We start from the raw sequence: 25,602 nt of genomic DNA, 5'->3' as shown, positions 1-25,602 counted from the left end.
CATGTCGGACTAAGTCCACCTGCAGGGTTTACATGATAATTCTTATGAGCTCCTCAAAGGGACATCATCAACCTAGATTACTATGACACAGTTTCCTTTTATAATCAACAACACGCCATATAAATAATATTATTTCTCAACTTATCGGACATATTGATTTAACTGAATAAATCTCACCCTTTGATAAATTAAACAAATAAATACTAAGTATATGTGTTTGTTATTATATCGGGATTAAGAGTACGTACATCCATAATAACAGAGATTTTGTTCTTTTATGCAATCAGTATAAAAAGAACAACCTCAAATGGTCCTGCTCAATACACACATAGTGTATTAGTGTAATTTTATAGTCAAGATAAACTAATACCAAATTACACTACAACCATTCCAATGGTTTGTCCCAATCCATCTTGGTTGTGAGCTACTATTTATAATTTATAAGGAACTGATAACATTATCTTCTGTGTGACACCACACACCATATTATCTACAATATAAATTAAATGGGCAACTGCATTTAACTAAATGCAGACATTTGACCAATGTGATTCTCATTTCAAAATAAATGTTTATACAAAAAGCTAGGCTTTTAGTATACATCCTAACATCATCATGCATCATAAGCATTTATAAATGTTTTTTCTCCAAGCATAACTTTGTCTAATAATGTACCAAAGTCATAAGATACAACTTAACACGCCTAAGGATTTTTAAATCTTCTTCATATATTCTAAACATAAATTTCTAACTAATTATCTTAATGCATGAGCCTATCCTAACGTATTAGTCACGTAGATGAGTTATCCATTTATTTAAATTTATTGGCACACTCTATACCTTTTAAAATAGAGTTAGGATATTCCATCTCCAAGGTACCTAATAGCCCTTAAACTACTCTAAAGTGTCAATTATGTTATGGCTAAATTAATTATTCTTCTAAAATTAGTTGACTAACTCTAAACTCATTTAGGCGATGTTTGGTTCTCTCCTAGGAATCAGAATGGATATCATAGTATTGTGGAATGAGAATGGATATGAGCTTGGTTATCATTTTTAAAAATAATGTTTGTGTAGTTGAATATTTTCAATCGGAATGAACCTAAATTTTCTTTTTTACCCTTAGAGAAAAATAAGAGAAAAAATAAGATGGAAGAGAAAATTGAATGTGAGAAAAGCAGATGATGAGAGAGAAAGTGTGATGAGAGAGAGTGTGATGAGAAAAAATGAAGAGAGGGAAAGTGTGATAAGAGAAAATGGAGTTCGGATCCTCTGTCCCCAAATTTATCTATCCCCGTGTCCCCTTGCTGATCGGGCGGACCAGATTACATCTCAAAGATGCCTTGCACATCACGAGGATACTGCACACATCTTAAGGATACCATGATGCCTTGAGATGTAATCTGGTCCGTCCGATCGGCAGGGGACGCGGGGATAGAGAAATTTGGGGGCAAAGGATCTGAACTGGAGAAAATAAGGAAAGAGTGTGTAATAGACGAGATTGAGAAGAAAAAAAGTATGATGAGAGAGAAAGTGTGCTGAGAGAGAAAGAGTGATGAGAAAAAAATGAAGAGAAAGAAAATGTGATGAGAGAAAATGAGAAATTGAAGATAAAAAGTATGATGAGAAAATGTGATGAGAGAGAAAGTGTAATGAGAAAAAATGAAGAGAGGGAAAATGTGATGAAAGAAATAAGGAGAGAGTGTGTGATCAAAGAGAATGGAGAGAAAGTGTGATGAGAGAAAATGGGGAGAGAGAGTATGGTAAGAGAGATTGAGAGAGAAAGTATAATGAAAATATGAGAGAATGAAGAGAGAGAAAGTATGTTGAGAGAGAAAGTGTGATGATAGAATGAGGAGAGACAAAGTATGATGAGAGAGAACAAGGAGAGAAAGTAAAATGAAAGAAAATTTGAACAAATATACTAAAGGTATTTTCGTCCAAAACTTAATTCTCATTCTCATTCCATCAAAATCCAAGGGAGGGGATAGGTTTCATCCATACCAAAGTTTTTAGGTTTCATTCCAAAATCTTAATTCCATTCTCATCAATCAAACACAAGGTTTGGGAAAGAATCCATTCTCTCATTCCCAAACCTCTAAACCAAACGTCACCTTTGTATCATGGAATCACACTCTTGGTGGTTCAATGCATATTATCTGTCTTCGGATTTTCTACGTATTCATTAAGGATAACCTCCCTTGATATGTTCCAATGGACTCCTTTAGGTCTCTTAGAAGCCCCAGACTTGGTAGTTTCATCAAGGTGGTCTCTAGGGACACCTTCTCTTGCTAGCTTCCTACCACTCTAGTCATGAAGGGCTCTTGGGTTCTTATGACTTTATGTCATAGTCAAAGTGAACCTTATTGTAGGTAAAGCAATAACCTTAAACTTAAATTTGTATCCTAAACCACTCTAGAATCATTAGTTTCTTCCTACCTTCCTAGTCCTAAATCTACATTTTTAAAGTTATTTAGAAATTTATTTAGTGTCTTCTCGTTACTTCTAGATTTTTCATATCTATCGTGCAAAAGTCTAGAATGTTAGGATTTTGATATATAACTAAGGATAAAGTTAGGTTAGTTGTGATCTAACCAGTTGTGTCAAGTTTGCAGATGCAAGATACTTGGCGGGAGTTAAAGTCCTAGTTGTGTACCAGGCAGCGACTAAATCCTACTAGATCAAGGCATCTAAGTCCTAATTGGGAAGTCAGGAGCTAAGTCTTAGTTGGAGACTAAGCAAACAAAATTCCTAGCTGGAGACTAGGTGAAAGAAGTCTAAGTGATTAAAGCTTGACATACAGAATTCTTAGTTAGAGGCTAGGCGAATCAAGTCCAAGTAATTAAGGTTTGGCATACAAAATTTCTAACGAAAGCTAGGTGAAGTTGCTTAGCAAAAAGTCCAAATGTGTGGAATCAATCGGGAGTTGATTGCTTGGCACAAGTCTAAGTGGGTGGAATCCACTAGAAGTTGATTACTTGGCAAAACCGAACTAGATAGGTCAAATCTAGCCAAGTGCGAGTAACTTTAACCTTTATATCATACTTATTACGTGTAACAATTGCAAGGAAACATGCTCGATGGTTCCAGGCAATCAGATGGTGTCCAAGGGCAACTCGCTAGTGTTAACTCATAGCGAAGGAATTTTGAAGGGTCCAACCGATCAGAGTATATGGGCGACCGGAGCATCTTCCAAGCGATCGGGAAGATGAAGTTATCAGCAACCAAGCTAGTTGGGTCAAGATGAGATTTGACCCTCTACAAGCGACTCCAGTCGACCGAGAAGCCAAAGTTAACATTATCTACCAGATAGAAATTATATTAACGTCAACAGCTACACAAGCGACCAAGAGGCTCCTAGTCGACCAGGAGAGTACTATAAAAGGAGCTTCAAGGCAAAGCTTCAAAGCATCATAGCTACAAAGAATTCACTCTTGTTCTTGTGCTCTGAGTGCTCTTTCACCTTCTGTGCTACAACATGCTACGACTTACGCTTCATTTCCTTTTTACAACACCTAGAGTAGCATTTTCCTTTATTTTAGTGTTGTCTTAATCTATTTTATTGTGTTTAACTTTTTAGATTATTTTGCTGTAAGGTTTCTCCACCTAGGAGTAGTTAGAAATAAGAATCAATTTTTTAAACTACTGCATTTCTATACTTCTGGCTTGGCTGATCAGTTTGCATGCTTAAATAGTTAAATATTATTTTTGCCTTGGTCTTACTTGATTGAATCAGTCTAAGTTAATTTGTTATTTCTGTTATGCTAACACTGATTAATCAGTTACTATCTGCTCATTTATTTTTAAAAATTCATAATGTTATTCACCCCCTTTAGCGTCAATTTCAATCCTAAAATTTTGTATTAGAGCGAGTTGAGCTGATAAAAACTAGGAAAGCTTGGATAGTTGCATATAGAGGTTGGGTTTCCTTACTTAGTGCTTCAAGTGGAACGAAGTTATCTCACCTCAATCTAAGGCATTGTATTAAAATTGATCTAGCTCTTGTTTCTTAAAAAGGCATTGTTTAAGGAAGTGGTCGCTACTCCTATACTCAAGAAGACATTTTGTCTCGCCACGACCTGGAAGTTGATTTCGGAAACTCTTACTAAATTCGTCCAAAGCAAAACCTGAATCTAACATAGCACGAACTTTGCACTCTGAATCGACGGCCAACAATTAATTGATTAATAATCTGAGCCTAGATCATAACCAAATCTAAACCCTAATTACAACAATACCAAACTCAAACCAAACTCATATGTTGTTATAAGCCTTAATACAACTTGAACAAATACTTGTAACAAATACTTGTTTGCAAATATGTCTTTATAGGAAGGTTTCAGCACAACTCGCCCGTCGCTTTTCAATGGCGACAATTTCTCTTATTGGAAAAACAAATTGAATATTATTTAATAAATGATATAGAAAATTATCTTATTATCAAATTGGACTTTAAGCTGTCGAGAACTCCAGATGAAATGCCACTTTTTTTTTAAAACTAGACAAACAACAATAAGAAAAAGGCTCAAACCAATGTTAGAGAACAAGAATAACCAAAGTCGATCGATTCATGAGCGCTAAACAGCTTTGGGAGAAACTAATTAAACTATATGAAGGTTTAGCTGACTCAAGAAGTGAAAAGGAACTATTACTAAGCCAGTTTCAAAACATCCAAATGAAAGATGGTGAAATGGTAAGTCAGCTACACAACCGCTTTAAGAAATACTATATGGTATCCATGCAATTGGCGAACAGGTAGACAACCGTGACCTGATCAGGTATGTAATTAAGGCATTTCCAAGAACTACCTTATGGGCATCTATGGTTAATGCGTACAAAATGTTTAAGAACTTGTCTACTATTAAGCTAAATGAATTTTATTGTGATTTTGAACTTCATGAACAAAGTTGATCAAAAATAGAAGGGTACAGCTTTGATTACAGGTAAATCCAATCCAAGAGTCAAATCTAAAGAAGAGACTGAATCAGAATTTAAATCAGAATTTGAATCAACATTTGATGAAGATAATCTCTCTTCAGAAGTCGCACACTTAGTTAAAAGGATGATTCGACGGAAGAAATTCACTCGAAGATTCGTGAAAAAGGAGATTTCAAACAAAGACTTGGCGAACATTCGATGCTTCGAATGCAAGAAAAAAGGACACTTCAGAACCAATTGTCCCTTGTTAGTGGAGAAAGAAAATAAACCTGAAAAGAAAAAGAAGAAGGTACTGAAAGCAACTTCGAACAAGTCATCATCAAAATCTAAATTAGAATCATATCAAGTTAACTTGCTTGCACTAACAGTGATCCAAGAAGATTCGAGCTTAGAATCAAAATCAACGTACAACTCAGTATCAAATTCAAGTAGCGACTCAGAAGAGTCACAAGGTAACAAATCCAATTACTAAAAAATTATATGTTATTGTTGCCTATTTGACTAAGACTCTAGCTAAATACAAGTCCAAAGTTAAGACGTATGGAGGTCAAAAACCTTAAGAAAATGACTAACTTAGACTCATTAACTCAGGCTAATCAAATTTGCTCAACTCAAGTGTCACAACTTGAGGAAGAGAATTCTAATTTGAAAAACCAAGTGAGTTAAAATCTACTCTGAACAAATTCACGTCTAGATCAAAATATTTGAATATGATAATTGAAACTAGACGTGTTGCTTACAATAAAACTGGACTTGGGTTTAGCTCAAATCAAAACCATGTTTCTTACCTTAGTCAAAAGAAATGCTAAAATTAAGATTGTTTGGATTCCAAAATCATATTTAATTAATCTAAGTAGAAAATAATTGTTATTGGTACCAAACAACATACTCATGTGATATATGCTAATATTTCTTATGCTCACCTAATTGCAAAATTGAAATTTGCTAAAGCTCTAACTTAGGGGAGCTAATTTTTGAACTGGTAGACTAAGATCTATTCTAACCATATTTCTCATGTTTATTATTTTCCAAATATGATTTCAAAATTATAATATTATTTTATTTATTATCATGCATAAATGGACTTAGCCTAAGTTCTACCGTAGACAACATGTTTCTATAGATCTAGGGAGCCAGGATATCACAAAACACACTATGGGATAACTCGCTTGTGTTTATAAAATATAGAATGGTGTGAGATGCATAGGGTTAATGACTCTAAATTCCAAATGCTTATATCGGTGGATTAACATGAATTAGGACTAAAAACTTCTTTAAATGCTCAAGTTAAAAGAATTCCACGTGTTAACAACTTAGTATTCATAAAATTAAGCCGGAAACTCTTACCTAACTTAACCAACCGATTGATAGCTCCTATCCTATAGATAGTCAAGTTTAAAATCAAGTTGGACATTTTGAAAAAGATTTTGACAAATTTATTTTGATATAATATTCATATTCTTCAAAATCTGACTTTTCAAATCCTATTAAAATATATTTCAAAAATTTATTTTGGGACTTAGGGATTGATTAATCTTAAAACAAAATTCTTAAAAAAAGTCATCTACTCGATCGCCTAGACATGGACAATTTCCAGGCGACTGCGAATAACAATTTCGAATAAAACTCTAACAAAATTAATCAGGTTTGAAATATTTTACCATATGATCGATCGAGACTCTATACAGTCGACCGCGTGATCCCCTTATAAACAACCCAAACAGCCACCAATTCTGCATCCCAGAATTGTATTCCTTCTTATTTCGATTCTATTTCCAAACCAACCTCAATTCATGACTCTTCTCCTTTTTATTAAATCATCATGCAAAAGTAATTTTATTCTTCTTCCTCTTAACAACATTCATTCTTCGGTTAACGTCTTCTTCATTCTTTTTTAGACGTCGATCAACCGTGATTTCAACCCATTTTTCCATTGATTCTAGATTTTCTTATGAGAACCTTAGGTTAAAATTTGAACAAAATAGTTATATTCTTATGCCTCCTAAATATCTCAGTCAACAATTTTTCCCTAATCATTGTCCAGACACTATCAATATCATATCTCACTATGATTTGTCCAAACTTGTCTATTGTGATTAGACCAATTTAGACCTCTGTATCGAATTCTATAACAATCTAACCAAGTTAGACAAACTTACCTATGCATCTCGAACCATAAGTCATACATTCACACTCAATCTTATTAGAACCCAACTTGAACTACGTCCATTTTCTTCCACAATCAACAGCTTCCAGAAATGCAACTACCTCTTCCTAGTCCCTTCTCACATATCACCTTGAGTCTGATGTAGACATACTTCTTTGGTGTTAATCGCAATCCGACCCTTATTAGCTTTCAATCTAATAAACTTCAAGTCACATACTATATTTTAAACAAAGTTATTACTTCATGTATTCTATCAATTCATCCTCGAAGCCAAGCCATAATGCATTCATTTCACTTTCTTCTCTTAAACACACTTCGTCATAAGTTGGATATTAACTTAAGTCTACACATATTCAATTTAATCATCTTTCACGCATCCACCATTCTTAACCATCAAGTTCTTATGTCTTACTGTCCCATTCTGACTTGCATCTTTAAATCTTTAGGGATTGAAATTAACAGAAGAAATATCCAACCTCTGAATAATCTTAACAGAATAGGATATAGACAATGGTCCTTAGAGGAAACATCTTAGTTTGGAAAGATGACAAACAGGCACATCTCGAGGTTGAGGAGACCCTAGTTGTACCAACTAGTGATACGGAACAACTACCCACACCTCCAGCACCACAAACATCTTCAATACCTTTGCCAACTTCAACTTGATAAAATCATGTGATTGAACTGAAGACAACCATCACTCATGGATTTCATCTTATGGAAAAGCGAATGGATAAATCATGGATATGTTACGTACACAACATACGAGTCAACCCCACCATCTGATCAAACTAATTTATCATAGACTATTCTTTTTACATTACAGTTATCAACTTATGATTTCAATTGAACATTTATTATTCAATTTTCTATAACTTACAGTTTACTTTTGACTATAATTGAGTTGTTGGTTTGATTTGTCTTGATTTGCATCTTACTTCTTGTTTTTGAAGTAACTTTCCTTAGAAATTATTTTTTTTGATCTAATGTTATTACTACTTTTAATTTTTAACCCATTTTGATATATGAAAAAAGAGGGAGAGAAATAAAAAATCAAGTGTTTATTTTTAACTTCCAATTTAATCTCTTATCTTATTAAGGGGGAGCAACAATTAAAGGAAAGTTATTTAATTTTTGTATTCTATTCACGTATGACTGCACTAACGCTATCTATACATTGAATAATCCAACCTTTTTCCAATTTTTTTTTACTAACTTTAACTTAGTTTTTATATTTCCAAAAAGGGAGAGATTGTTGGTGTTAAGTGCACAACATATAACTTAGGGTTTTGATATATGACTAAGGTTAAAGTTAAATTAGTTGTAATTTAACCCGATGTGTCAAGTTTGCACAGGAGTTAAAGTCCTGCCTAGTAGATCTAGGCATCTAAGTCCTGATGGGGAAGTCAAGCATCAACTAAGTCCTAGTTGAAGGCCAAGTAAACAAAATTCCTAACTAGAGGCTAGGTGAAGCAAGTCCAAGTAATTAAGACTTGGTTGACAAAATTCCTAGCTAGAAGCTAGGTGAATCAAGTTCAAGTGATTAAAGCTTGACAGACAAATTCCTAGCTGGAAGTTAGGTGAATCAAGTCAAATGTGTGGAGCTTGGCAAAAAGTCTAAGTGTGGAATCAGCAAAGAGTTGATTGCTTGGCACAAATCTAAGTGGGTGGAATCAGATCGAAGTTGATTGCTTGGCAAAACCAAACTAGACAAGTAAAATCTAGTTAAGTGTGACTAACTTTACACGTTACATCATACTCATTACGTGTAAGAATGGAAGCATACTCGACGCTTCTAGACAACCAGATAGTGTCCGAGAGCAACTGGATGGTGTTAACTCTCAACGAAGGAATTTCAGAGGGTCCAAACGACCGTATGGGTCCAAGTGACCGGAGCATCTTCCAGACAACCGGGAAGATGAAGTTATCGGCAACCCATGCTAGTTGGGTCGAAATGAGATTTGACCCCTCTACAAACGACCGAGAAGGGTCTAGTTGAGGGAAGCCAAAGTTAATGTTATCTACCGGATAGAAGTTGTAGCCATGTCAACACCTACACAAGCAATCGGGAGGCTCCTAGTCAACCAGGAGAGTACTATAAAAAAAAGTTTCGAGGCAGAGCTTCAAAACATTACATCTATAAAGAATTCACTCTTGTTCTCGAGCTTTGAGTTCTCTTTCGCCTTATGTGCTGCAACTTACACTTTATTTCCTTTTAGCAACACCTAGAGTAATATTTTCCTTTGTTTTAGTGTTGTCTTAATATGTTTTATTGTGCTTAATATTTTAGATTCTTTTTATATAAAGTTTCTCCACCTAGGAGAAATTAGAAATAAGAATAAATTTTTTAAACTGTCGTGTGTCTATACTTTTGGCTTGGCTGATTAGTTTGCATGCTTAAACTGTTATATATTATTTTTGTTTGTCTTACTTGATTGAATCGATCTAAGTTAATTTGCCATTTTCACTTTGCTAACTATCTGCTTATTTATTTTTAAAAATTCTTAACATTATTCACCCCCTCTAGCATCGATTTCGATCCTACGTAGAATTATCCTTAGAATTATCATTTTTAATGATATGAAGAACTAAAATTATAATCTTTTACTCTAGCATGCTTTTTATCATCATGGTAAGGTACATCATAAAAAATTGCATATTTACATAATAATGATATATTGGGCTTTACCTTAGAAGCTCCCTCATAATTAGAGCTTCCTCTCTTAGGTTACCACCCGTCGTCATAGTGCTCCTTTTCATTGCACATGAAACACGTAATATAATCTTTGTTCTTTTGTCCTAAGGGAGTGATGTCCTTGGGTTTCTCCTCTTTTTTTTTTTGAGGAAGGTAAATAGTTTTATATATCACATAAGAAGGTTACATATTAGACACACAAAACGAAAGACATACGTCTAAATCTTGTAAAATATCCTCTCAACGTCAGGGGCATCTCCCTCAAATTGACAGCGATTACGTGTTTGTCATAGCAAAAGGACCGTATAAGACATACACAAGTATCTAGCTCTAGTCAAGCAGCCATTACTGTGGTATCTCCAGAGGAAAACCTCTACATTCATGTGGAGGTGGTCATCTCGTCTCGTAGTTGAAGCCAAGTCTTCACCTTATTCCAAAGAGCAGCGATAATGGGACATCAAAAGAAAATGTGGGGCATTCAGGATTTGAGGAATTTAAGGGAGTTTGTTGTGTGATGAATTGATGGATGAATTTGAGCAATTGATTGATGGCATTGTCACAACAAACAAATTGTTTGGAACTCGACTGAACAACTCAATTCATGTCACTTTTGTAGCAAACAAAAAGTTTCTAAATCAAATTGTGAACTCAACTGATGCAATAAGCTATTAGTGATCAAAGCTGAGGTGGAAGAGTCATAGTCATTCTATAGGTGAAATGATTGAATTCAACGGAGCAATCAATTGATGTCTAATAGAGACGAGCCAGTCGATTGATAAATGAAAATCATCCCCGACCTAAAACTATAAAAGAAAGGTTTCAAGGAGGATTTTGGAGCTAATTCTTGGAGACTTTGAAGGGGAAGTGTTATTGCATTCTAGATCTTCAAGAGGCAATCCAACATAACCAATAGCAATCAAAGCAAAGATTCATTCTTATAAAACATTTCTTTTGCATTGTTCATACTTTCTATTATATCTTTGTTTTGTTTGTGCTACTTTGTAAAGAACAAGTTGTAAGAGGTTTCTCCGCCTCTGAAATATCTCGTGTCATAGAGTAGGAACTAGGGGTTCCAAACCACATAAAATCCAACTGTTGTTCTTGTATATTTGTTTTCGCATTTGTATCGTTCCACTACGTGTTTATTCTTTGTAGACGAGCACAACAAACAAGAATGAAATCATGAATCGCTATTCACCGCTCCCCTCTAACGACGTCTACGATCCCAGCCTTCGTCCTAGATTGTCAATAGGTGAAACTTTTTACTTCAAAGGATGGTAGAAATTGAGTGTCGTAGTTGAATCCATCTCCAAGCTCTATGGACGAAAAAATTCCATTCTAACTTATCCTTTGCTTCTCTAGCCTTGTGATGGGTCGAGCAGTTAAAGCCTTAAAGAGTGTATAGCAGAACACTTATTTTCTTGATTGTGTCTACAATTGTTCAATATGCAATGAAACATAAAAACCTCATACAATCACGCCATCATACAATCTTATAAAATAATCAAATATCTTAAGACAAACACAATGATCGCACAAAGCTCTAAAAGATTCTATCCATTGCACTCATTTTCTAATTGTTTGTCCCATTAATGATATCTTCATTATTGCACCCTTCTTGTTGAATAATAGATCTAAGATGTCTAAACCAGTCATCATGTCCATCCATTTTAGTCTTCTTAAAACCTTCGATTTCTAATATTTTTCTCAACAACTCAAGTTTCAAATTTAATATAATTATATTCACACAATACTGTCTACAAATCACATTGGAATAAGATTTACCTAGATAACCTTAAATAGTTAGGAATAAACAATTATTGATGATGAATCAATTTGCCTAGATGTATTTTCTGTTTTTATTATCCTAGTTCTACAATTTGAAATGAGAAAAGGGTTGACAGAGAGAAAAAGAAACATGCAAAATGTTTAAAAAAGTAATCAAGTCAAAAATCAATGAAACCAAACTTCTAGATTAACAAACATAGCCTTTGCAACTTGATTAAAATATTGCACTTCAGTTGAATCTGAGAAAGCTACAGGTCTAAAATAATTACATTGTTAAGGAATTTATCTAATATTGTCACTTCATACCATATAACATTTTACCTGTTAAACATTTATTAGAGACCAATTGCTGCAGTACTACATTTTTAGATGCGCACTGTACCAATCCAAATTGTATATTTTAGTGAGTGCATGTGAAACATGATTGTTTTATAACTCCTATCTTTCACAGAGAGAATTTCACCATTTGAACTGATATTAACATGATTGTTTAATAATGTTTCAAACCATCCACTTCTAGATCTTTGCATTGAAAAAATAGCAAAGAATCTAACCAAGTGTACAAACACATACATTCCTGCGACAAAAGTCAAGTGTTCATCATACAGGGAACTGGCAGGAAACATTTTGCAGACAATTAGATTTCATTACCTACTGTATGATGTAGGTTGTGGATACTGTAGGTAATGAAGCTCTGATTGTGGGATGCTGGGATCATGACAAAGTTGCTTCCTTGCTCTCCCCCTCGATTTGGAATAACTAGGTGCCCACTTTGCTTTATGCATAGAGAGAACATGTAGATGCCACTTACCATGAATAGTCCCACTACCGCTACCCATAAATTAAGCAGATATTTCTTTGGATGCCTTATTATCAGCATTTCCTATGGTTGAGATGGTTCGTAGAAAATTAATCTGATTAGCTCACGTACTTGGTACATAGAAAACATCTGGAAACTAATTTGACCTCGGCTCATTGGATCGTTAAATCATTCATTTCAAATTGATATCATTATTAAACCAAAAAATAGAAGCGAACCAAATTTTAGAAAGTTAAACAAGAGTGAAATCATCACGACTGGAAAAAAAAAATAGACATATATATGGACCAATCTCATAAATCTTGAGCTGGAAAACAATTTCAGAACTACAAAAAAATTAAAAAAAAAAAAGGACAAGCACCATCGACGTGTCCAGAAACTAAAGGACAAGGACTAAAACTCACTCAAGATCGATGCCATCCAAGAAGCACCTGATAATCCAAAAGAGAATCAAAGTTTGCATCAAAGAAGGCGCGATCCCTCCTTTTCATCACTTTCACCTCGAAAACAAGTTGGTGTTCCATCATATTGCTTATTTCATTTAGATCAGTAAAAATATAATAACAAGTAAGCAAATGGCGAGCACAACGAAGCATCAAGAGGCAGAGGGAGGACGAATCACCTTGCTGAAAGAGTTGGAGTCGCCCGCCACCATTCTTCCCTCCCCTATTCCGATCACTACGACGACCTCAATGACAACGCGTCGAGGAAAGAGATAGTATTATTTTGTTCATCCTTCCCTCACCTTCCCCTCCCCCTCTTCCGCTCGCCCTAGGGTTGCGTTGACAATCGCTCCCGTTTCGTCCTCCGTCCGGATCAAAAAACCCCGCCCTTTTGAGTTTCCGACACTCTGTCTCCCCCCGCTTCTTTCCAGCAAAAGCGAAGAAATAAATGGTCAAATTTAATTATTTCATTCTATCAATTTTTAATTTTTTTTATTTTTGAATATGCATTTTTTTTATTTTTAGTACATAGTTTTTAATATAATTCGATGTCTAAATTTCGCTTGATTAATTTTAAAGGTGGACAATTCTCCTCTACATTTACCCATCAAGCACATCTAAAAATGCTAATATAAATATGCCAGCACTCAATCTCCGAAGTCTTCATCGTCATTATAAGCTTATTCTAATGCTAGAATGAGACTCTACTTAGGGGATGTTTGGTTGATGAATTTGAGAATGAGGGAATGGAATGATAGTAAAAGATAGTATTTGGATTGTGGGTTTGGGAATGACATTTTGGGAATGATTATTAGATTTATGGGAATCAACCAAACACATATAACTTGATGGGTTTCATTTCCATTCCTATTCTCATTCCACCCTATATCAAACTCATACTCATAGTCATTCCCATCATTTAACCAAATGCCCCCTTACAAATGCAAACTACTAGTACTTTTTTACACGTGGGTACTTCAGACCGAGGCCGCTCAACACAAGTGTTCCAACAAAATTTGAGGTCAGCTCAATGAGCTCATGTCCGAGGATCAAATTGTGGTCTCTCGTGTGCATCCGAAATGACTTTACCATGTGTGCCAACCAAGGAGCTTGTTTTGCTTTTTTTTTAGTTAGCACAAGGTATCCAACTCTTCGGACCGGCTAATCCTGTAGATGATCAATTCGACCCCACAAAAATTTTCTGTTGCCATCAAAATAAATTCAGAAGTACTCGCAACGAGCAGTCCAACATATCAAGTTTGTCGTTTCATTGGAGAATAATATTAGTACACATAGAGAGCTAGAGGAGGTGAATAGCTTCATTCACTTCTTCAATGATGATTTGCAATGAATACTCGAAGCGAAGATCTTTACAATGCTAACACTCTTGATTTTACTTGATATCCACCTTTTGAGGTGACTAATCTAAAGGTCCACTTCTGACTCACAGATCTATCATGAAAACTTCCTTCCTGGAGACGGAGGAACCTTGTACAAGTTCAAGCACGAGAAATATAAATAAGAAACATAAACTATGTTACAAAGGAAATTGAAAATGACTTTTACAACATGAACCTTGCTTTGTCTACTCTTTTCTTGCTTTAGTTGGCCCCTTGATGCTTCAAAAGTGTAGCAATACTTATCATCCAAAACTCAAGAACTAACATAAACGGTTGTTATTCAAAATGTCTACGAAAACCTTTTTTAGGGTTCTTTGACGCCTCCCTAATCAATTGTCATATAGGATCTACCCGTTTAAATATACAGAATGACTCTTTTCGAACATCTAATTGATTGATGAATCATTACCAATTGATTCGACAACTTCTAATTGATTACTCCAATCGATTTAGAAGCTTTTTGTTCGCAAGAGAAGACAACCTAATCGATTGTCCAATTGATTCCCAAACTATCTTTCCTCTTGCGAAAAAGGTCTTAACATATTAGCTCAATTGATTGGAGAAGACTGAATTGATTTCCCGAATCCATTTTGGCTCTTTTTCTCTTTCGTGAAACACCCTGAATCAATTGCTCAATCGATTCACATAAGGCTAAATCAGTTAGTCAATTGATTTTGCACCTTACTGTGTTTCATGAAAAGCACCCAATCGATTACATTAATCAATCTGAGTCTAGGGTTTCCTTGTCTAACATCCAGTCAACTATAATATGTTGGGACTTCTTGTTGCCTCTAGCATCCAGTCAATCTTTACCTATTAAAACTTATTCACCAAGTGTCCGGTCCTCGATGAACCACTTAGATTTTCCCTTGTTAGCTCTCGATATACTTCTAATCACCAAATATTTAGTCAACCTTTAACCAACTTGAACTTTCTTTTTGCCAACTTTTCGTTGGACTTTTGATCACCCATTGAGATTCTCTTTGACCCACTTGGATTTTTTTTTATCTAACATCCAGTTAAACTAGTCACTCGGTAGACTTTCATCCTACATAACCTTAGTTAGGGTTTTTTTTGCCAACGTACGATCCTCGTTGACCCATTTGAACTTTCCTTTGTCTAATCTTAGTTAGGATTAGTCACTCAGTAGACTTCCACATTATCTAATCTCAATTAGGGTTTTCCATTACTTAACCACAGTTAGGATTTTCTTTGCCAATATGAGATCCTCCTTGACTCACTTGGACTTTTCTTTGTCTAACCCCAGTTAGGACTAGTCACTCGGTAGACTTCTACCTTACCTAACCTCAATTAGGACTTTCTATTGTTTAACCTCCAGTTAAAACTTTCTATTGTCTAACCTCCAATTAGGACTTCCCTGGATAAGTATTTGGTCCTCATTTAACTTACTTGACTTCTCTCTCATATATTGTCAAACATTGAAACTCAAGCTCGAGCCAACTCAAGTTTAATCAAACTGGACAACTTTAACTTACGGACGATTGCACCAATAAAAAATGTCGTCATAGTTAGAAATTGAATCATGAATATTTAGGAGATTACATAGTGTCATGTCATTGCACCATAGCCCGGGGACTTGTTTTGCTTTTCTTTTTAGTACATTAAGCTGTTTTGCCAAAAACATAATTTAACTTAGGATTTTATATATAGGAATTTATACGTCGCATCCTTTACCTCGCACATCCCGTAAGCATCTATTTTTTCATTTTATTTTTTTTATATTTAATACTATAATCAACCCTTAAATCCTATAAATAAAAATCCAATTGACATAATTAAAATCTAAAAAAAATAGTTATACTGAGGGTAGGTGTTGATGGCATCGTTGCCTAACATAATACCTAATATTCTTTTGTTATTCCTTTTTTTTTAAAAAAAAAAAAGAAAAGAATTATTTTAACTTAAAATAATTTCATAAGGCAAACGAAGAGAAATTAAGCATTAGTAAATATATCCATTAATATGATAACATCAAGGGGCGATAAATATCTCTTTAATACACCATCAAAACTAAATTAGTAAAATATATTTATTTGGCTCCTTGTCAAATCAATCAAACCTATTGGAGCCTCTTGAGAAGTCGACATCTTGAATTGATTTCTCCCCAAAAGTCAACATTTTGAGCTAACACCTTAGGTTTCAACATTTCGAGTTGACCTCTGGATCCTCTAAAAAAAAAAAAATGTCTATACCTTGGGTTAACTTCTCTTTAGAAGTCATCTCTTTTGATCAAAGTCATATAAATCTTCCTCGTATCAAAAGCCCACTATCTCAGTAAACTAGCTAACCCCAATTCTTGAATTTTTCGAGGTTATCATTCAAATCTTACGTAAAGAAAGCTATAACAACAATATATGTTAAAAATGATGGGATTTACTAAAAAGGGTGACTCTCTTGAAGATCTAAATAAAGTTTCTAGTAAAAATTGTTGATGTCTTTGGAAGACATTACCTCCTATAAATGTCAAGTATTGATAGCTCTAAATTGTAATAAAAAAATCCTATTATTTTGATAGCATATTTCTCCATTCTATTGAAGTAAAAATATGATATCGTTTATTCTAAACAGTCTAATATTATCAAGGGGTATTTTATCTTAGCATGGTAACTTTTTATATGGAGAAAGTCTCATACCTAATAAAATATTTTACATCTGTTAAAAATTAATCTCAACATTTATTAAAATTTTATTACTGTTCTAACTCAAGCATAGGAAGGTTTTGTGGGCATACCTGGCACCCTCTAACGTTTTCTTAAGTGAGAAGATTGGATATCCACCTCCTCAACCTCAAGATCATCTAGTTTTGAAGAGTCATTGTTAAATCTGCCCTTTAATCTCAACAGTAGCTTTTCAAATTCATCATTTTGACATCATCTATGAGAAAAAGGATGAGAAATTGAGATAATAAATATCAGAAAAAATAATCTAAACAACCTAAAGTTCTTCACAAGCTGACGGCACCCCTTTTTGGCAAAGATCTTGACCACATAGCACTTGATCAACTTTCAATTGCCTCTAGATGGGATGAAATATCGAGCCTTTCTAACCATCTCACTAAATCAACCACAAATAATTCAGCAGTCTAAAGCAACACTATATCACAACTAGAATAAATTATTATTATTATTATGATAAATTTTTTAGGTCATTTCTTTTAAAATGTGGCCGTAAGCAATTTTTCATGAGACTTGCTAAAAAATATATATATTAATTCTAAAAATAAAAAATCAGATTAGATTATATATGATGATAATTTTCATAAATATCATTTTATTTATAAATTAATTATTTTTAATATTTATCTTTAAATCTAATTAATTTATTTTTCATAATAGTTTTCCCTATTCTCCAATCGGTATTCTTCCTTAATATCAATCCATAGTGAGATTTCTTCCTGCAGCCGCATAAGTCTGTTGCTTGCTCATGGCCTTATGAGGCGGTTGTCCACTCACGGCGGGTGTGAATAAATTGCATGATTCATTTTCTCAAATTTTTACACTTTTAATTATCGTGTGTCTTAAGGATTGTGGAAATTCTGTTAATTTTAATTTTGTCAACCGACTAATGTTCACCCACTTGTGAAACATTTTCAATAAAATCAGATGGCTCCAAAGGGTAATAATATGAATAACACGTATATCGTATTATGGATGTATCAAATTATAATTAAAATTTTCGAACTCTCTGTACATTAATGTATTATAGTGATGATTGGGATCATTTCCTAATGAATATAATTATAGGATGATAACTTTAGAATTTATTATTATTACTTTATATTTTTGATATAAGACTATCCCCGGAAGGTGGCGTAGACCACTGGGAAGCTGCAGCGGTTTGATTATTTAACGGTTGATTTTCTTGTTTGTTGTTGTTTTCAGGTTTTTTCGTCGGGGGGATTCACGGTAGCGTTTCGTTAATTTTATTTCGTCTGTCACGCCCCGGAGGAGTCTCTACCAGAAGAAATTTCGGCAGTATTTCCCTTGTACGGGTGACAATATGAAACTTTCTACAATACCCTCAGGGCCACATATATATCGGTCAACATGGCCGGAACAACAACAATAAATAATAAGCAATCACCACGCAGTTTAATAGTAAAATTAAACAAATACAACGATAAGGAAAACCAAGTCAAAAACCCTACTCAACTATACCTATAAAACTCAAAACCGATATCCTACTCCACTACACCCATAAAACACAAATTACAACGAACTCACCTCTTCTGTCATCCAGGCAGGCATGTAGCAAAAACACATCCAAATAAAACTCATCGACAATAAAAATAACACAATATCCAAGTGTCAAAACTATAACAAGTCTAAAAAGTACAATAGAAAAACCAAAAGATAAAACACATCATCGCGATCTGCAGGGGACTAGTGACTGGAACTCCTCCGGACAGCCTCAACCTGAAAATAGTAAATATCCACAGGGTGAGTCAACTCCTCAGCGGGTAATATTGGCATGCATAGTAAGAAAATAACAACTAGCACTAATCATGGTACAATCTCCTGATATAAGAATGATAAATACAACTAAAATAAACAGGAGAAAACTGTACTAACCAGGACCTGGTGTATGGATAATCAACTGAGAAGTATAGGAATCCTGTATGCATATCAAATAAATGCATCCATCTAATATGTAGCATACAAGTGCAGCAAACACAAACAATAAATGCATCAATGCGTATGATGTCAATGACATGTCCTGGTCACCCATACTCTCTAGTCAGCCGTCTCACACACAATGATGAGACTGAGTGGGTAGGGTTGTGACAACCATGCACTCTGCCATCACTGCTTCTGATAAGTGACCGAGTGGACGGGATGCTGTCGGAGTACATCTATCCTCCTACCCCAAATCATAAGTGGGGGAGCTTAATGCTCTCATCTTCCTGAGCAAATCCAGAGGAGGGATCCCTGCCGGCTACCACGTTGCGTCACACTACCCATGAGCGGACCAATGGAGCCAAACAGAGCAAACTGTCTGCCGGCTACCACACTGCGTCTCCAGACCAGCGGAGCCTAACAGAGCAGAATTGTCTGCCGGCTACCACGCTGAGTCACCGGACCAGCGGAGCCTAACAGTAAAATTGTCACACACCTGCCTGACATACCACTAACCCATGAGTGGTGGTGTGTGCAGATCTATGTAACTGCCGATGTGCTCAACAATAATGGAGCCGACTATCGCACAGCATGCAATCATGCGAGATGGTGCATGACACTAAGCATGGAAATATCCTGATCCTGACCATATCTACCTCCATAAAATATGTAAAAAAAATATACATGGATCAAATCAGAAATTCTAGGTACACAGGTCAGATATGGTATCAAATAAGTCTGGTATATCCTATGGCATGCTATGTCATTATCTTTATAATCATAAGTAATCTGAAAGTATAAACATGAATGCAAACAGGAAAACAATCAAAGCATGCACAGGTAATGGATAATGACAATCCATTACCGATGTAGATATAAAACATAATCAATACTATTTGTTAAGAAATTACTATGCACATCAAACGAAAAATCTAAAAGATAAGTCAAGGTACTCACCTCCAATAAGAAAAGTTCAATCCGATCCAAATCCGACGTCGAGATACTCGTCTCGCGTCAAAGTCATGTATCACCAATATATACATTTTTATTTAGTTAATATTCAATGAAATAGCTAAATAAAAATCTCTAACACTAAATTAGGGCAAACCCTAATTAACACAATAACATAAACCTAATTCCAATTACACATGAACAACTAATCATGTAGTCCATAACCTACCCAATTCAACACATATATCAAATCTCTATCCTTACCTTAAGTTCACAGTCGTTTTTGCTGCTGGAATCAAAGAGTTGCTGGAAGGAGTGACTGCCGGATCCAAGAACCCCATAGCAAGCCTTACTTCACATTACGATCACACTTCCATCACCACATCAAGTCCTGTTGGAATTCTTCCTCACTGTCGGTTCAAGATGAGGAGATCACAAATAAAAAAATACCTAATTCCGGAACCCAATTTGTGCACCTTACCTATTCTTCTCTTACTATTTGTGACGTCCAAAGATCCAGCGATGCAAACTTCCGGCTAACAAGGATGTGATGGCTGAAAATCAAATGGATCCTCTACCACCAAGATCATTGCTAGGCGACCCCGTGCTCTCGCCATCAGCCAGGGGAAAATGATCAGGAAACTGGTAGAGGCAGAGGAGAGGCGACACAGTGAGGCTAGGTGGTTGCGGCGATGGAGAACTAGGGCACAACGTGGAGGCAGCCAACGTTGTTCCGTGCGGCGACGACACGCTACAGAGGAAGAAGGTGATAAGGAATTAGGGCACAGCAAGACCGGCAATCGCCACTGCTCCGGCGAGGGGAAACGTAGTGCAGATGTCAATCAGCGCAAGGAGGAGATGGCGTGATGCTGCTCGACACGATTTGGGGATCTCCACGGCAAGGAAAGATGGGGCAGAGGAGGAGAAGAACGGGAGGAATCGGGAGAAGAAGAACCCGTCTTCTCTTTGGACACCCTTTTGTACCGGAGGGGAAGTGGAGGCGAGGGAGGGCGGCGCCGGTTTGGGAGAAGGGGTGGTTAGGGCTTCGGCGTCGGGGGATCGGGAGGAAAGGCACGGCACAGTAACGGGAGAAAAAGAAAAAGAAAAGGAAATAGGAAAAGAAAAAAAAATAAAACTTTTCCTCGTTCAATGGGGTAGCCTAAACAGGTTTTCCCGGGGCCCAGTTTTTATCCCCGTAACCGAAGTCATACGGTCTTCGAAAAATTCCTAAAATTTCCCTTATGGTGATTCACACATTTTCGGTATTTTACATTCTCCCCCACTAATAAAAATTTGGTCCCCAAATTTCTTTATCTACTATCAGCAAGTACTAACAACAGATAGAAAGTATAAATGCTGAATGGAAAATAACCCACATACCTCAAATGAAAAGATGGGGGTATCGAGCTCGGATCGTATCCTCGAGCTCTCAGGTAGCCTCCTCGTCTGAATGATACTGTCATCCGACTTTAACGAGATGGATAGTTTTGTTCTGCAGCTGACGCTCTTTCCGATCCAGAACCTGTACCGGAACTTTCTCATAAGTGACGTCAGGCTGAATGGGAACCGAGATATCTGTCAGCACATGTGTCGGGTCGGATATGTATTTCCTCAGCATAGATATGTGGAATACGTCGTGAACGCCTGCCAGGGACGATGGTAGTGCCAGATAATAAGCTATACTGCCCTAATCCTCTCCAGGATCTGGAAAAGGTCAATGTACCGCGGAGCTAGCTTACCTCTAAGGTCAAATCTTTTCACCCCTTTTGTGGGTGAGACTCGCAGAAATACATGGTCGTCTGTAGAGAACTCCAGGGGTCTCCGTCTCCGATCAGCATAACTCTTCTGGCGGTCCTGTGCCTCTGACATCCTCTGTCTGATAGTACGGACCAACTCTGCCTCATGTTGAGCTCTATGAGGTCCCAACATCTGGGTCTCCCCAACCTCATCCCAGAGGGTGGGTGTCCGACAAGGTCTACCATACAACGCTTCAAACGGTGTCATCTAGATAGCCAAATGAAAGTTGTTGTTGTAGGCGAACTCTACCAATGGCAAATGGTCCTCCCAACTGCCTCCGAAAACCAATACACACGATCTCAGCAAGTCTTCTAGAGTCTGAATGGTCCCCTCTGACTGTCCATCTGTTTACGGATGGAAAGCTGTACTGAAACGGAGCTGAGTGCCCAAGGCCTGCTGTAGACTCTGCCAGAATCGGGGCGTGAACCGTGGATCTCTATCCAAAATAATACTCAAAGGAACACCATGTAATCTGATGATCTCTCGGCAATACAGATCTGCTAATCGATCCAGGGAATCAGTCTTCCAGATCGATAAGAAGTGCGCGGATTTGGTTAATCGATCAACGACTACCTAAATCGCGTCATGGCCTCGTCGTGTCCTCCGCAAACCCACCACAAAGTCCATTGTAATGTGTTCCCATTTCCACTCAGGAATAAGAATCTGTTGAAGTAATCCAGCAGGTCTCTGGTGCTCAGCCTTCACCTGTTGACAGACAAGACATCTAGCTACAAAATCCACGATATCTTTCTTCATACCATTCCACTAGTAGGAACGCCTCAAATCTCGATACATGCGGGTCCCACCTGGATGGATCTCAAATCGAGAGCGATGAGCCTCCTGAAGTAGCTCCTGTAAGACCGGGTGAGACTGAGGTACGCATAATCTGCCTCGAAAATATATATATCCTTCTCATCTCGAGTGTACTCGGTCTGCTGCCCGGAAGCTATCTAGCTGCCAATGAACTGAAAATACTGATCACCAACCTGGGTCTCTCGGATCCTCGTCCTGATTGATGACTGAGCAACCATGGTAACAATAATACCCTGCTCTGTCTATCCTTGCTTCTCAAGGCCTAACTCGGAGAAACCCTGAATCAAGTCTGTGACTGAAGCTCGGTGGCAAGCAAAAGTCCCTCTGGACTTCCTGCTGAGTGCATCAGCAACCACATTAGCTTTCCCCGGGTGGTAGCTAATAGTATAATTGTAATCCTTCAGGAACTCCATCAATCTCCTCTGTCGGAGATTGAGTTCCTTCTGAGTGAAAATATATTTGAGACTCTTATGATCCGTAAGAATCTCAAAGGTAATGTCGTACAGATGATACCGCCAAATCTTTAAAGCAAAGATGATGGTGGCTAGCTCCAAATCATGTACTGAGTAGTTCTTTTCATGCTCCTTCAACTAACGAGAAGCATAGGAGACTATCCTGTCGTGCTGCATCAGGACAACGCCCAAACCCTGAAGAGATGCGTCGGTGTATACACGAATCCGTCCTCTCCGGAGGGTAAAACCAAAATCGGAGCCGACACTAATCTTCGCTTCAGTTCCTAGAAGCTGGTCTCGCAATCTTCGGTCCAAGTGAACTTCACGCCTTTCCTGGTCAGGTGTATCAGCGGCATAACAATCCGGGAGAAACCTTCAATGAACCGTTTGTTGGTGCGAGAAGCATCCGACGATCGACCATTGTTTTGATAATGGCAAAGGAATTCAAAGTTAAGTTGTTTTGTGATCTAATGCACTTGATTAAGTGTTTCAGGAAAATCCTAGTTGCGGTTAGGCAAAGGGAAAAAACCCTAGGGGGTGGTAACCCTAGGTCATAGGGGGGTGGTATCCCTATGCGGAAAGTATTGGCGAGTCGTGAGCTTCAGGCAAAAGTCTTAGGGGGGTAACCCTAGGTGGAAAGTCCTGGTGTCGCGAACCAGGTGAAAGACTGGACCAGCCGGGAATCAGAAATCCAGCAGAAAGTCCGGAAGCTTCGAACGCTGAGCAAAAGTCCAGTCGATCTAGAGGATCGCACTGGCAATAGGTAAATCTCCTGAGTGGAGTAGGTGAGGACGCGTTCTCCGTAGAGGGAACAGTAGGCGTCGGGTCGACCTAGGGTTTCCAATCAGAAATCCGAAGTCAGACCTGGGCAATCCGATGACTGTCGACAATTTCATTTATCATATTATTTCTGTGCTAACTTGGTTTTGCAGGATGTGTTTTGTATTTGTGAACTAACATGTTTTGCAAGACCAAAATTCAAAACTCAGCCTCGGATGAACAGTGTCCGAGGCGCCTCCATGGAGCTTGGAGGCGCCTCGGGTGCTAGCCGAAGACAGCTGTCCAGAAATGCTGGAGGCGCCTCAGAAGGGCTTGAAGGTGCCTTGGAGCTGGGGTTCAAGGCGCCTTGGACTGGACTGAAGGTGCCTTGAGGAGGAAAAGCGCAGAAGGAGTCTGCGCTGATCCGTACGGCTGATTCACTGAGTTTGAGGCCCTTCGGAGGGGTTTCAAGGCGCCTTGAGCACTGTTTAAAAGGGGGTTCTGAGCAGCAGCTTGATACAACGATTTCCAAGCCTTCTTTCTTCAACGTGCTGCTCCAAAAGACGCTCGGAAGTGCTGCTACAAAAGATTTGTTATCGTAGTTCTTGTTTTTTATGGATTGGATTTCAACTTATAATTATGGCAGTTATCAGTGCGTCGCCTTGATTTATTTATTTGTTTTTTTAGCGGGAGGCGTTGTACTGTTTGCTTGCGGGAGGGTTGATTCGTGCGAGGGCCGTTGGCGGTTTAAATAGGGAGAGCGTGGTAGAGAGGATGAGTGTGATCATACCAGTACTAATGCACCGGATCCTATCAGAACTCCGAAGTTAAGCGTGCTTGGGCGAGAGCAGTACTAGGATGGGTGACCCCCTGGGAAGTCCTCGTGTTGCACCTATTTTTGTTTTAGTATTATTATTATTATTATTATTTTAAGAAAAACGTGTTATTAGTGTGTCTATTTTCCGTGGGTTGTTTCTTTGTTAATTTTTTATTTATTTAATTTTGCGTTCCCTTCCCCCGGAAAAGGCGGCGGCGACCGCATGGGAAGCTGCGGTGGTTTGTTTATTTAACTTTTAATTTTTCGATTTTTGTTGTCTGGTTGTTTCGTCGGGGGGAGGGAGGGCGGCGGCGGAGGGTTGATTCGCGCGAGGGCCGTTGGCGGTTTAAATAGGGGGCGTGTGGGAGAAAGGATGGGTGCGATCATACCAGCACTAATGCACCGGATCCCATCAGAACTCCGAAGTTAAGCGTGCTTGGGCGAGAGCAGTACTAGGATGGGTGACCCCCTGGGAAGTCCTCGTGTTGCACCTAATTTTTATTTTTATTTATATTTTTTTTTGGGGAATAAAAATGTGTTATCAGCGGGTCTATTTTTCGCGGGTTGATTAAATGTTGATGTGACTATCCGGATCCCCGGAAGGTGGCGCAGACCGCCGGGAAGCCGCGACGGTTTGTTTATTTAACGGTTTATTTTGTTTCGTCTGTTGTTGTTTTCAGGTTTTTTCGTCGGGGGGAGGGTTGAGGATTCGCGGTAGCGCTTCGTCAATTTTACATCCTCGGATCGTGGTAAATTGAAGAGGTTAAATCTGAGTGAACGGTCAAGATCGGCCGGAACTAGTTGAATGGTCAGGACGGCTCTGATCTTAATGAACGGCTCTGATCATCGGAGATCTACACAGATTGACTTGAATCAGCCAGATCTTGATGAACGACGAGAATTAATTATATCTGAGCCCTATGATCAGTTCGCTTCAGATTTGATCCAATGGTTAATTGTTGATTTTTTTTATCATGCTTATTGAGTTGGATTCGTATTGCGAGTTTTGTTATCGTAGTTCTTGTTTTTTATGGATTGGATTTCAACTTATAATTATGGCAGTTATCAGTGCGTCGCCTTGATTTATTTATTTGTTTTTTTAGCGGGAGGCGTTGTACTGTTTGC

General features: G+C 37.5%; 2 non-coding genes and 1 pseudogene across 2 annotated transcripts; 2 read left to right on the top strand and 1 right to left on the bottom strand.

The window, feature by feature from the left end:
- The window catches only part of LOC122054899, a 47,085-nt pseudogene extending 26,905 nt beyond the window's left edge, over window positions 1-20,180 (bottom strand).
- A 4,256-nt stretch (window positions 20,181-24,436) lies between these two features.
- Window positions 24,437-24,555, top strand: LOC121968982. The gene has a single exon (XR_006108483.1). It is a non-coding gene; the product is annotated as a 5S ribosomal RNA (ribosomal RNA).
- Window positions 24,556-24,852: 297 nt separating this feature from the next.
- Window positions 24,853-24,971, top strand: LOC121968808. The gene has a single exon (XR_006108344.1). It is a non-coding gene; the product is annotated as a 5S ribosomal RNA (ribosomal RNA).
- Window positions 24,972-25,602: the final 631 nt, after the last annotated feature.

Source organism: Zingiber officinale, chromosome 3B (genome assembly GCF_018446385.1).
Source record: "Zingiber officinale cultivar Zhangliang chromosome 3B, Zo_v1.1, whole genome shotgun sequence".
Taxonomy (NCBI): Eukaryota; Viridiplantae; Streptophyta; class Magnoliopsida; order Zingiberales; family Zingiberaceae; genus Zingiber; species Zingiber officinale.
Note: the sequence above shows the minus strand (reverse complement) of the source record. Positions and strands in the feature narration are given on the sequence as shown.